The sequence below is a fragment of the Staurois parvus genome, unplaced genomic scaffold, assembly GCF_062004578.1.
Source record: "Staurois parvus isolate SC_StPar_1 unplaced genomic scaffold, SC_StPar_1.0 ptg000519l, whole genome shotgun sequence".
Taxonomy (NCBI): Eukaryota; Metazoa; Chordata; class Amphibia; order Anura; family Ranidae; genus Staurois; species Staurois parvus.
Window position 1 is genome coordinate 1,040,161 of NW_028318315.1, and position 14,707 is coordinate 1,054,867.

At 49.8% G+C, this 14,707-nt stretch overlaps 1 protein-coding gene across 1 annotated transcript in view; it reads left to right on the plus strand.

The window, feature by feature from the left end:
* Positions 1-5,702: 5,702 nt before the first annotated feature.
* LOC149451820 (uncharacterized) overlaps positions 5,703-14,707 on the plus strand; it is a 74,887-nt gene continuing 65,882 nt past the window's right edge. Inside the window, exon 1 of the mRNA XM_089690137.1 lies at positions 5,703-5,765. The gene's annotated coding sequence lies outside the window, so the exon portion shown is untranslated. The remainder of the gene's footprint in view (positions 5,766-14,707) is intronic.

Genomic DNA, 14,707 nt, shown 5'->3' on the forward strand with positions numbered 1-14,707 from the left:
CGCATCCAAATTAAATTTATGTTTCTTTTTTCCCCACTAATTGAGCTTTCTTTTGTTGGTATTTGATCACCTCTGTGTTTTATTTTTTATTTTTTGTGCTATAAACAAAAAAAGACTGACAATTTTGAAAAAACAATATTTTGGACTTTTTTTCTATCAAACATGTCCAGTAAAAAAATTTTAAAAATCAAATTTCATCATAAATTTAAGCCAAAATGTATTCTGCTCCATGTCTTTGCTGAAAATAAAAAATCCCAATACGAGTAAATTAATTGGTTTACGTGAAAGTTATAGCGTCTACAAATGGCGGTATAGATAATGGAATTTCATTTTTTTTTTATACTAGTAATGGAGGCGATCAGCAACATCTAGCAGGACTGCGGCGGCCATTCTGACACTGGGGGGGAACTGACTAACTGCCACTGACATCCCCAGTGACACCAATACAGTGATCAGTGCTAATAAAAAGCACTGGCACTGTACCAATGGCACTAGGCAGGAAGGGGTTAACATCTGGGGCGATCAAAGGGTTAACTGTGTGCTGTGTGTGTTTTACTAGGGAGACATGCTGTGCAGAGAGATACAAAGCAGCATGTCCTTGCTGGCAGGAGAGAGACCTGTGTTGTTTACACACAGGTCTCTCCCCTGCCAGTTTTACTCTGCGATCACCTGGTGTCAGTGGGGAATCCCTGGCTTGGACCTGGTGATTGACATCCCTAGCCGCCAATGGCGGTGCAGGCAGGATGGCATGCCCCTTACCCGGAAAAGCAAATCACTTATATATACGTGATTTTGCACACCCCTGCCGCCCTGTAGCAGTACTTCTACTATAGGGTGGCGGGCAAGCAGTTAAATGACACAGGTGGACTCTATTTACTAATTAGGTGATTTCTGAAGGCAATTGGTTCCACTAGATTTTAGTTAGGGATATCCGAGTAAAGGGGGCTGAACACAAATGCACGCCACACTTTTCAGATATTTATTTGTAAAAAAATGTTGAAAGCCATTTCTCATTTTCCTTCCACTTTACAATTATGTGCCACTTTATGTTGGTCTATGATAGCAGTCTCCAAGCTGCAGCCCGGGGGGACAGATGTGGCCCTTTGCTTGCCTTTATCCAGCCCTTGGGGCACTATTTCATCCACTGATACCAACAATCCGGCATAATTCCTCCCATTTACATCAAATGAAGGGGGCACAATGCCTTCCAGTGACACCAGCGATGGGGCAAAATTTCTCCCCATGACATCAATAATGGGGTCCAGTGGCATCAGTGATAAGACACAATTCCTCTGACTGACACCAAACAATAGGGCATTATTTTTTCCACTGACGTCAGAGATGGAGAAAGAATTCTCCTACTGACACCAATGACGGGGCATTATTTCTCCCACTGACACTAGGCATGGATAATAAATTCTCCAACTGACACCAATGATGGGGTACTATTCCTCTCACTGACACCAGCAATGGAGTATTATTCCTCCCACTGGCATCAATATTCGGGTACTATTCCTCCCACTGACACCAACAATGGAGTACTTTTCCACCTGTCAGGAATGCACTCAGCACTGGTGGTGGGACTCACCTGCCGTTTGGGCTGCAGTACCAGGGCTGACCAGCGGGTGCTCTCAGCAGCCAGAAGCTCACTCCTGTAGTCAGCCAACACCTGGGCTGATTGCAGGAGGTGTATTTAAGGAATGACCAGGCCTGTGATCTGGGCCTTGGTGTATGTTTCCCATGAGCCCCTGTACCTGGTATCCTGTGTTCCTGCCTCGTTGCTGACCCTGCTTGATCCTGACCTCTGCTGATCTTCTCCTGTTGAACCCCTGGCTTGCCTGACCATCCTTCTGCCTGATCCTCGGTACTGCGCTGCCCGCTACCTGCTGAACCTGGCTTGTGACCCCGACCATTCTCTGCTTGCTCCTCCTGTACCGCGCTGCCCGCACGATACCGACCCGGCCTGTCTGACTACGCTTACTTCACCCGACGATCCATCCACCCCGCACGGATCACCTCTAGTAAGTCTGCCTGCCTCTTCCCATCAGACTCCGTTCCTGCACTCCCCTGCCAGCAATGATGGGGCACTATGCCTCCCATTGACACCAGCAATGGGGTACTATTCCTCCCACTGGCTTCAATATTGGGGCACTGTTCCTCCCACTAACACCAGAGATGGAGAACGAATTCTCCAACTGACACCAATGATAGGGCACTATTCCTCCCACTGACACTAGACATGGAAAATAAATTCTCCTACTGACACCAATGATGGGGTACTATTCCTCCCACTGACACTAGACATGGAAAATAAATTCTCCTACTGACACCAATGATGGGGTACTATTCCTCCCACTGCCATCAACATTTGGGCACTATTCTTTCCACTGATACCAGAGATGGAGAACAAATTATCCTACTGACACCAATGATGGGGCACTATTCCTCCCACTGACACCAGAGATGGAGAACGAATTCTCCTACTGACGCAAATGATAGGACACTATTCCTCCCACTAGAAAAATATACAGCAAAATCCTCCTGCGCTCTAAAGGAAGTGTATCCAAATGTAAAGTTGCCAACACCCTCCCTGGACCCGCAATGACCTGAACAACCTCAGACCCATCTCCCTGCTCCCATTCACATCCAAACTCCTCGAGCGCCTCGTCTACACCCGCCTAAGCTCTCACCTCAACGACAACAACCTCCTCGATCCCCTACAGTCCGGCTTCCGTCCCCTACACTCCACCGAAACTGCCTTACTCAAACTCTCCAACGACCTGCTAACCGCCAAAGCTAATGGCCACTATTCAGTGCTCCTACTCCTTGACCTCTCTGCGGCCTTCGACACAGTCGACCACCCCCTCCTTCTCAAAAAACTACACTCCCTCGGCCTCAGAGATTCTGCTCTCTCCTGGCTCTCATCCTACCTGTCACAACGCTCTTTCAGCGTTACCTATAATGCTACCACCTCCCCCTCACTCCCCCTCTCTGTTGGGGTCCCTCAAGGCTCCATCCTTGGGCCCCTTCTCTTCTCCATCTACACCTCCTCCCTTGGCCAACTCACACACTCTCACGGCTTCAACTACCACCTCTATGCCGACGACACACAAATCTATCTCTCAACCCCCCACCTCACCCCCTCGGTCTCCGCCCGAATCACACACCTACTGAGCGACATATCAGACTGGATGTCGCTCCACTTCCTTAAACTGAACCTCTCCAAAACTGAGTTTCTTGTCTTCCCCCCAGCCTGGACACCACCCCCCATTGACTTCTCCATCACATCCAACAACGCCACCATCAAACCCGCCCAGCAGGCCAGAGTACTTGGTGTCATTCTGGACTCCAACCTATCCTTCCAGCCCCAAGTCCAATCTTTAACAAACTCGTGCAGACTCCACCTCCGCAACATCGCCAAAATCCGCACGTTCCTAACCCCAGAAACCACTAAACAGCTCATCCACTCCCTCATCATATCACGACTCGACTACTGCAACTCCCTCCTCACTGGCCTGCCTCGCCGCTGGCTATCCCCGCTTCAGTCCATCCTGAATACGGCTGCCAGACTCATTCACCTTTCCAACCGCTCCGTCTCCGCCACCCCCCTCTGCCAATCCCTCCACTGGCTTCCGATTGCGCAACGGATCAAATTCAAAATCCTAACACTGACGTACAAAGCTGTCCACCATACTGCCCCGAACTACATCACTGACCTAATATCCAAGTACCGCCCAACACGCACACTCCGCTCCTCACAAGACCTCCTTCTCTCTAGTTCCCTGGTCTCCTCCTCCCATGCCCGCCTCCGGGACTTCTCCAGGGTGTCACCCATCCTCTGGAACTCCCTGCCCCAACCCATCAGATTATCACCTACTCTCCTCTCCTTTAGGCGCACCCTGAAAACCCATCTCTTCAGGGAAGCCTACCCCACCCCCTGCTAACTTGTCGACCTCCTCCACTCTTCCTACCACTCCATCCCCCACAGCTATCTCCTCCTGTGCCCTCCATCCCCTCCCTCCTAGATTGTAAGCTCCAAAGAGCAGGGCCCTCAATCCCCTCATGTTTTGCATTGTATTGTTATTGTTCTGTCACATGTTCTGTCCCCCTTTGTCAGTAGCTAAAGGGTTCATCATCTGCATTGTGTAAAAAGGCTGTTTGATCCTGTCTTCTCTGCCCCTCTTGTTCAAATGTCCACGCTGGTAAGGCAGACTGAATCCATAGCCCTTCTGCACATGCTCAGTTTAATGTCTATTGCTAGAGAAGGTTGTTTTTTTTTCTTGGGAGAGTACATGTGATCAGCACAGGGCCAATCAGCACTGTCCAGACAGAGGGTCAGGGGTCCTGCAGCCTCCTAGAGCAAAATGAAAACTCCTCCTACAAGATTTAACCAGTGCTCTGCTGGACACTGATAGAAGTCACAAGACTGCTCTAACTGCTGATGAGAAAAGGTATTTACCCATTTATATTTACTAAAACAATTGCATTTTCATGTTCTGTGTACTGTGGGAGACCAAGTATAGTGAATGCAGGGTCCGGGGAGAGCAGATATAGTGAATGTGGGGTCCGGGGAGAGCGGATATAGTGAATGCGGGGTCCAGGGAGAGTGGATATAGTGAATGCAGGGTCCGGGGAGAGCAGATATAGTGCATGCGGGGTCTGGGGAGAGCGGATATAGTGAATGCAGGGTCCGGGGTGACTGGATATAGTGAATGCGGGGTCCAGGGAGAGCAGATATAGTGAATGCGGGGTCCAGGGAGAGCAGATATAGTGAATGCAGGGTCCGGGGAGACCGGATATAGTGAATGCAGGGTCCGGGGAGACCGGATATAGTGAATGCAGGGTCCGGGGAGAGCAGATATAGTGAATGCAGGGTCCGGGGAGAGCAGATATAGTGAATGCAGGGTCCGGGGAGAGCAGATATAGTGAATGCAGGGTCCGGGGAGAGCAGATATAGTGAATGCGGGGTCCGGGGAGACCGGATATAGTGAATGCAGGGTCCGGGGAGACCAGATATAGTGAGTGCAGGGTGCAGGGAGAGCAGATATAGTGAATGCGGGGTCCGGGGAGACCGGATATAGTGAATGCAGGGTCCGGGGAGACCAGATATAGTGAGTGCAGGGTGCAGGGAGAGCAGATATAGTGAATGCAGGGTCCGGGGAGAGCAGATATAGTGAATGCGGGGTCCGGGGAGACCGGATATAGTGAATGCCGGGTCTGGGGTTTAGTAATACTTTAATGACAAAGGCCTATTCCCCACGACCCTGGGGTCCCCAGTTTGTGGATGACTAAGGGGGTACATTGTTGGTGTCATTTTGAAAAACAAGTCACATCTTTGGTGTCGGTGAGAACAAAGTGTAACCCCAGCCCAGCCTTGGTAACCAGTGGTGGTACTTACCTGATCCCACCCTCCGCTGATGTCGGAGTTCTATTTTCCCTGTCAGAGAGGAGATCACGGCTCCCAACAGTCTGGTATCATTGCAGTGCCTGGTGATGGAACCCGGAGAGTGTTCCAGCCGTCATCACCTCACTGCCTCTCTACACAGAGTCCTGGAACCTCAGGGATGAGGACATGATGGGACAGGAGACAAAATCCTGGGACTGTCCTGCAAAATATTCTGGGGGCTGAAGTTCTGCTGAGCTCCACAAGATGGTGACCTCACTTCTACTCAGACAGGAAGTCTATGGTATACAGACAGGAAGTTCTGGGTGAGAGGTGAGGCGGGAGGAATTAGGAGACGTTGGTGGAAGTGGCAGCAGAGGAGGTAATACTATTATTATATAGTATTTATATAGCGCCAAAGGGTTTATATAGCGCTGTACATTATAGTGGGGGCAGTACATGAGACAAGACAGTAACAATACAATACACGAGGGGTTCGAGGGCCCTGCTCTTAATAAGATGTTATTTCCTATTTACACCCAGTTACCCGCCCCCCCGTCACGTCCGTCCTCCTCCCCCATAGTCACGTCCGTCCTCTTCCCCCATAGTCACGTCCGTCCTCTTCCTCCGTAGTCACGTCCGTCCTCTTCCTCCGTAGTCACGTCCGTCCTCTTCCTCCGTAGTCACGTCCGTCCTCTTCCCCCATAGTCACGTCCGTCCTCTTCCTCCATAGTCACGTCCGTCCTCTTCCTCCGTAGTCACGTCCGCCCTCTTCCTCCATAGTCACGTCCGTCTTCTTCCTCCATAGTCACGTCCGTCTTCTTCCTCCATAGTCACGTCCGTCCTCTTCCTCCATAGTCACGTCCGTCCTCTTCCTCCATAGTCACGTCCGTCCTCTTCCCCCATAGTCCGTCCTCTTCCTCCATAGTCACGTCCGTCCTCTTCCCCCATAGTCACGTCCGTCCTCTTCCCCCATAGTCACGTCCGTCCTCTTCCCCCATAGTCACGTCCGTCCTCTTCCCCCATAGTCACGTCCGTCCTCTTCCCCCATAGTCACTTCCGTCCTCTTCCCCCATAGTCACGTCCGCCCTCTTCCCCCATAGTCACGTCCGTCCTCTTCCCCCATAGTCACGTCCGTCCTCTTCCCCCATAGTCACGTCCGTCCTCTTCCCCCATAGTCACGTCCGTCCTCTTCCCCCATAGTCACGTCCGTCCTCTTCCCCCATAGTCACGTCCGTCCTCTTCCTCCATAGTCACGTCCGTCCTCTTCCTCCATAGTCACGTCCGTCCTCTTTCTCCATAGTCACTGTGACGTCTTTTATCTCCAGCAGATGATGATACACACATATATAGTGTGGGAACCCAGATTAACCCCTTCAGGGGCACAACATTCCCCCACTTCCGGGGCCGGAACATTCTCCTCATTGTGGAGATGGGTCACCTTCTCCCTGGAGATGAGATGGACATACCTGGGTTCAGGGGGAGACGGGTCAACAGAACCAAAATTCTGTTCGGACAGCACAGTGGCTAAGGGGTTAGCACTTCCGCTTGGCAGTTCTAGGGTTGTTGATTTGAATCCCAACCACGGCACCACCTGCCTGGAGTTTGCATGTTCTCCCTGTGCCTGTGTGGGTTTCCTCCGGGTACTCCGGTTTCCTCCCACACTCCAAAGACATGCTGGTAGGTTAATTGGCTCCTGTCTAAATTGTCCCTAGTATGTGTATGTATGAATATGAGTTAGGGACCTTAGATTGTACGCCCCTTGAGGGTTAGGGACTGATGTGAATGTACAATATATATGTAAAGTGCTGCGTAAATTGATGGCGCTATATAAGGACCTGTAATAAAATAAAAATAAATAAGTTCAGGTTCTGAATCCGAAACCCCATGAAAGTTAATGGGGGCCGAATGTTAAATAAAAAAAAAACACAGTTCTCTCCATTTTATTATTATACAGGATTTATATAGCGCCAACAGTTTGCGCAGCGCTTTACAATATAAAGGGGGGCGGTACAATTACAATACATTTCAGTACAGAAGGAATAGGAGAGCCATGACCATGGAGCTTACAATCTAAAGGAACAGGGAGGTGATAGCTGCGGGGGATGATCTGGTGAAGGTGATTCAAGTACTGTTCTTAGGTGGAGGTGGGGTAGGCTTCCCTGAACAAGTGAGTTTTCAAAGATCGCCTAAAGGCAGATGGTGGGAGGCTGACCGGACATGCTGGGGTAGGGAGTTCCAGAGGATGGGAGAGGCTCTGGAGAAGTCCTGGAGGCGAGCGTGGGAGGAGGTGATGAGGGAGCTAGAGAGGGGGATATCATGGGAGGAGCACAGTGGGCGATTTGGGCGGTATCTGTGGATGAGGTCGGGGCAGTGTTGGATGTTGTGGTTAGTATTTTGAATTTTATACGTTGGGTTAGTGGAAGCCAGTGAAGGGATTGGCAGAGAGGGGCAGCAGTCGCTGATTGGCTGGATAGGAAGCAAAGAATGTCAGACAAATAGCATGGGGAGGTGGGCACTACCCTGGAGAACACATGGGTATGTGGATGCGCCCCCCCCCCCCATTTCCATTGTGCACCCCCTGGCTGACGGCCAGTGGCCAAGTACCATCCCTCATTCTCAGACTCAGGGCCGGCCCAGGACGTGAGTGTGCAGACTGGTGCAGTGATCTGTGTTGAGCTAAGGGCAGGCAGCGGTAGTCTGGAGAGAGGCTGTGGAAGGAGGAGTAATTAGGGGGGATATGTGCGAGGAGGAGGGATTAGTAATTAGGGGAAGGATGAATAATTAGGGGGGATGTGTGTGAGGAGGAGGGATTAGTAATTAGGGGAAGGATGAATAATTAGGGGGGATGTGTGCGAGGAGGAGGGATTAGGGGGGATGTGTGCGAGGAGGAGGGATTAGGGGGGATGTGTGCGAGGAGGAGGGATTAGGGGGGATGTGTGCGAGGAGGAGGGATTAGTAATTAGGGGAAGGATGAGTAATTAGGGGGGATGTGTGCGAGGAGGAGGGATTAGGGGGGATGTGTGCGAGGAGGAGGGATTAGGGGGGATGTGTGCGAGGAGGAGGGATTAGGGGGGATGTGTGCGAGGAGGAGGGATTAGGGGGGATATGTGCGAGGAGGAGGGATTAGGGGGGATGTGTGCGAGGAGGAGGGATTAGGGGGGATATGTGCGAGGAGGAGGGATTAGGGGGATATGTGCGAGGAGGAGGGATTAGGGGGATATGTGCGAGGAGGAGGGATTGGGAGGATATGTGCGAGGAGGAGGGATTGGGGGGGATATGTGCGAGGAGGAGGGATTGGGGGGGATATGTACAAGAAGGAGGGATTAGGGGGGATATGTACAAGGAGGAGGGATTGGGGGGGATATGTACAAGAAGGAGGGATTGGGGGGATATGTACAAGGAGGAGGGATTAGGGGGGATATGTACAAGAAGGAGGGATTAGGGGGGATATGTACAAGGAGGAGGGATTGGGGGGATATGTACAAGAAGGAGGGATTGGGGGGGATATGTACAAGAAGGAGGGATTGGGAGGATATGTGAGAGGAGGAGGGATTGGGGGGGATATGTGAGAGGAGGAGGGATTGGGGGGGATATGTACAAGAAGGAGGGATTGGGGGGGATATGTACAAGGAGGAGGGATTGGGGGGATATGTACAAGGAGGAGGGATTAGGGGGGATATGTACAAGGAGGAGGGATTGGGGGGATATGTACAAGAAGGAGGGATTGGGGGGATATGTACAAGGAGGAGGGATTGGGGGGATATGTACAAGGAGGAGGGATTGGGGGGATATGTACAAGGAGGAGGGATTAGGGGGGATATGTACAAGGAGGAGGGATTAGGGGGGATATGTACAAGGAGGAGGGATTGGGGGGATATGTACAAGAAGGAGGGATTGGGGGGATATGTACAAGGAGGAGGGATTGGGGGGATATGTGCTTGAAGAGGGGATTGAGCTGTATGTGCTATGAGGGGGGATTGGGAGGGATATGTGTTAGGACGGGTAGGGGAAGGATATGTGCTAGGAGGGGATTGGGGAATATGTGCTAAGAGAGGGGATTGGGGAATATGTGCTAGGAGGGGGATTGGGGCTGATATGTGCAGGAGGGGGGATTGGGAGTTTTTGCTAAGGGGGTGAGGGATTTGGGCTAAGAGGGAGGTGGGGGAATTTGGGTTAAGAGGAGAGGGCTGTGGAGGATTTGTGCTAGGAGGGAGAATTTGGGGGGTTTGGGTGTGGAGGGAGGATTTGTACCACTCGAATACTTCCACCTGAGTAAAAATCCAACCTTTAGTCCTGCTGCTTGCCCGCAGCAGGACTAAAGGTTGGATTCCTACCGCCCAGAACTACATGTCCCAAGCGTCGGGTGGTAGGAATCCAACATCCCTGTACATACTGTGCAGATGGATGCCGTGTCTGTAAGGGAATCTGATCTCTGCTAAGCGCTGTGTGTGTGGAGGAGCTCTGGGTACACAGGCTGTTTGCAGTGTGGGGAAGGGAGGAGGAGATCCTGCTGAGTGCTCTGCCAGCAGTGACCCTGTCCTCTTCTCTGCTGATCAATGTCTTATGCTCTGCTGACTCCTGTCCTCTGCACTGCTGACCTGACAACCCTTTTCTCCACCCTGCTGACCCTCTGTACACTCCCCTGCTGACCCTCTGTACACTCCCCTGCTGACCCTCTGTACACTCCCCTGCTGACCCTCTGTGCACTCCCCTGCTGACCCTCTGTGCACTCCCCTTGCTGACCCTCTGTGCACTCCCCTTGCTGACCCCCTGTGCACTCCCCTTGCTGACCCTCTGTGCACTCCGTGCACTCCCCTTGCTGACCCTCTGTGCACTCCCCTTGCTGACCCTCTGTGCACTCCCCTTGCTGACCCTCTGTGCACTCCCCTTGCTGACCCTCTGTGCACTCCCCTTGCTGACCCTCTGTGCACTCCCCTGCTGACCCTCTGTGCACTCCCCTTGCTGACCCTCTGTGCACTCCCCTTGCTGACCCTCTGTGCACTCCCCTGGCTGACCCTCTGTGCACTCCCCTTGCTGACCCTCTGTGCACTCCCCTTGCTGACCCTCTGTGCACTCCCCTTGCTGACCCTCTGTGCACTCCCCTGCTGACCCTCTGTACACTCCCCTGGCTGACCCTCTGTGCACTCCCCTTGCTGACCCTCTGTGCACTCCCCTTGCTGACCCTCTGTGCACTCCCCTTGCTGACCCTCTGTGCACTCCCCTGCTGACCCCTTGTGCACTCCCCTGCTGACCCCTTGTGCACTCCCCTGCTGACCCCCTGCACACTGTCCTCTGCTCTGATAACCCCCTGTACACTGTCCTATAAACTAATGACCTCTGTAGACTGCCCTATAAACTGCTGACCCTATCCTCTGCCCTACTGGCCCCCTGTACACTGCCCTACTGACATCACATTCTCTGCCCCTGAGAATTTTTACTGCACCCCTACATCAGACTGTCTAGATCTGGCCCTGCATGGGTAGCAAGTAGATTTGGTGGGAGTTAGCAATTTTTGTAGTTCTTAAAGGTGAAACATTAAAAAAAATCTACATTCCTTTAAATCCCATGTCTGGGGGATGTCCTGACCCGGCCTGTGAAGTGGTGTATCCGTACGATGTATACAACCCACTACAGGAACATTGACATTTACCAAGAACACAAATTGGCATTTTACCCACTTGCCGAACATTTACTGTGAGCGAGCAGCAGGTGCAGGCATGGTAACGTACATCTACCTTACCGGCTTGGTTCCAGGTATGGGGCGTGTAGGCACATGTCTCCTGCTGACCTGTGCAGTGATTGGCTAAAGCACAAGTTGGTCAGCAGGTTCCATCTGTAGCCAATCACAGCACAGCCCTGTTTGTTGTTTGTAAACAGAACACACAGTCCGTTTCTGCCTCCCTGAGCTCTTTTTGTTCGGGGAGAGAAGAAAGCAAGGTCTGTATGAATAAAGGCAGCATATATACACGTGCATACACTTAACCCTTTAATTGCTTTGTCACCAGTGTCATTAGTATAGTGTACAGTATTTATTCACTAATCACTGTATTAGTATCACAGATAGCACCAGAGTCAGTTAGTGTCCTTTCAGCAAGTGTTAGGTAGTGCTAGATCGCCCGCAACACTATCTGTCACCCTTTAAGTCGCTGATCACTGCCATATAGTATAGCATTTGAATGGATCGGTATCCTGGTCATGATCAAAACACTTGCCAACACTTGCAGTTAATTCTTTTTCCAGCATGCAAGCAGTCCCTGATAGCCAGGAGCTTTTTTTCCTCCCATAGTCGCCACCAGGTACCTGTAAATTTAGTGCCCAAAAAGTCCAAAAAAAGGTACACTAGTGAGGAGGCTTACAGGATCCTGAGCATGGCAGAGGTGCGTGAAGGGAGGCTCAGAATATGAACCTGTAGAAAGCAACGGCAACCTGACATGAAGTTTGGATGATGGTGAAAGGTCCGTGCTAAAATCAGGCATTCCGAACCCCTGTTGCTGAAGTTCTCCAAGCACATAATTATGTTCAGGTGCTGGTACTAGTTCTGTACTACATTTTGGTGATCTGGCAAGGACCAGCAGCGTAGTACATCCTGGCCTTTTAGACACCAGCACTGCAGTATTTCATTATGAAGTGGGGAGCACCAGCTGTGCAGTACAAGCTGGTGAGGTGGCTAGCACTAGTAGCATAATACAACAGCAGCCATCAAGAATTCGAGCACAGGCCTGTAAAGCCCATAGTAGCCTTCCAGAGGTGCTTGCAAACCCTAATTTTCTGCCCCCAGATTCAGCATCACCCATTATTCTTCCATTCACAGCCCAGTCCGGGGTTCAGGTGTAAACAGCCAACTTAACACCCCTTTACTTTTTTGATCTATTTTTTACCAAAGACCTCTTTAATTATATTTTTTGACCAAAGTAATGTTTATGCCCAAGAGTACATCGCTGCCAATCCAAATTCATACCTTGCCAGGCCATTCAAATGGAAACCTATCACGTTTTCTGAATTTAAAACTTTTTTGGGCCTAAGGCATCATGTACACGGGACACTTCTGAACGATGAAAACTGACTGCTGGAAAACGTAGGTTAAAAAAAGTCTGTTTAGACGCGTTTGCATAATGCACGTTTAGGAGAACCTCCCAAATGCCCAGAATGCACTGAAAAGTGGTAAATTATTTACTATTTCAGACTGTTTCAGAGAAAAACAGAGAGTAGAAGCAGAGACAGCAGTAAGTGTTGAGATTAGCTTAGGGGTGAGTTGCTCATTAACATTTCTTTTGTTTCCAAGGGCGGGAAAGGTGTCTGGTGGAGGGAGTCATTAAGGCAGGGGGTCTTCATGAGGAATTTGAGGTGTGAATGGTCATTAACATATCTTTTGTTTCCAAGGGTGGGAGAGGTCTGAGGTGTGAATGGTCATTAACATATATTTTGTTTCCAAGGGTGGGAGAGGTCTGAGGTGTGAATGGTCATTAACATATCTTTTGTTTCCAAGGGTGGGAGAGGTCTGAGGTGTGAATGGTCATTAACATATCTTTTGTTTCCAATGGTGGGAGAGGTCTGAGGTGTGAATGGTCATTAACATATCTTTTGTTTCCAAGGGTGGGAGAGGTCTGAGGTGTGAATGGTCATTAACATATCTTTTGTTTCCAAGGGTGGGAGAGGTCTGAGGTGTGAATTGGTCATTAACATATCTTTTGTTTCCAAGGGTGGGAGAGGTCTGAGGTGTGAATGGTCATTAACATATCTTTTGTTTCCAATGGTGGGAGAGGTCTGAGGTGTGAATTGGTCATTAACATATCTTTTGTTTTCAAGGGTGGGAGAGGTCTGAGGTGTGAATTGGTCATTAACATATCTTTTGTTTTCAAGGGTGGAAGAGGTCTGAGGTGTGAATGGTCATTAACATATCTTTTGTTTCCAAGGGTGGGAGAGGTCTGAGGTGTGAATGGTCATTAACATTTCTTTTGTTTCCAAGGGTGGGAAAGGTGTCTGGTGGAGGGAGTCATTAAGGTCACCTGGCAGGAGGTCTTTAGGAGGAATTTGAGGTGTGAATGGTCATTAACATATCTTTTGTTTCTAAGGGTGGGAGAGGTCTGAGATGTGAATTGGTCATTACAATGTGTGACAAGCTTGGTTGGAACATCCTGTGTTCAGTGTTTTGTCCATTTGAGTACCTTGAAAACGCTTTGCATGCATTTTTCATCATGAAAAAAAGGCTCTGGATAGCATCGGGAACTGGAAGAGTTAAAAAATAATTTCAAATGCAAACACTTATAAACGCGATTTGCCGCGTTTTGTGTTTGAAACGCTGATAAAATCAACTGCTGAACGCAAGTTTTCTGCGTTCAAAAAAATGACTGTAAACTCAAGTGCCTGTAAACGAAGCTGTGTACATGGACACGTACGAAAACATTAGGGTGACTTCAGGGGCTGTTGAAAAAAACCGCTGAACAGCTCCTAAATGTGAGTTTATGAGCTGCAGTGTACATGAGCCCTAACCCTCAACATGGGCATTCCATAAAGAATGAATTGCGGTCATATTGATCCACAAATCTGATTGATCATATGCTGCAAAAGCCAGAAAACGATATGAGCTAATAATGCTTTTTATGCATTTCTGTGGTAATAACCTCTGTCATTCCTGGGATGACTGTGAATATAATCCGCTCCACAAAATTCATAAATGACCTGTCCTAGAAATTTGTAGATGTGTATACGCCCCAACAAAACATTTGCATAGATGAATTCCTGGTACATTTTACTGGCAGGCTTACAGTCCAGCAATATCGCCCCAGCAAGCAGCGGGTTCAAAATGAATAAGCTGTGTGAGAGAGCCACAGGCCACATACCGCTCTAGAAGTTATGAGGGAAAAGACAGTCAAGTGGAGCCCCCGAATGCCTAGACTACATGGGGAGCAGTGGTAAGATCAGCGTGGAACTTGTCGCCCTTGTTCCATATGGGGAACCATTTGTACTTGGACAACTTTTATGCAAGCGTGCCACTATGTTCCTTCAAAAAAATTGACTGCTGTGGCACCATGCGAGCTATTCTCAGGGGCTTCCTCCAACGGCTCGTTAACATCTCACTTAAAAAGGGGGAGAAAGCCAGGTTGTGGAATGAAGTGGAGGGACAAATGACATGTATTCATCCTGTCCTCCATTCACCCAGACACGATGGTCCAAATTACCACGGCGTCTGGTGTCATTGAAAAGTCTCTTTATGTCCATGACTATAATCTAAATATGGGAGGTGTAGACTTCACTAACCAAACGATGAAGCCATACTTGGCTTCCCACAGAGCTAAATACTAGTACAAAAAATTGTCTACA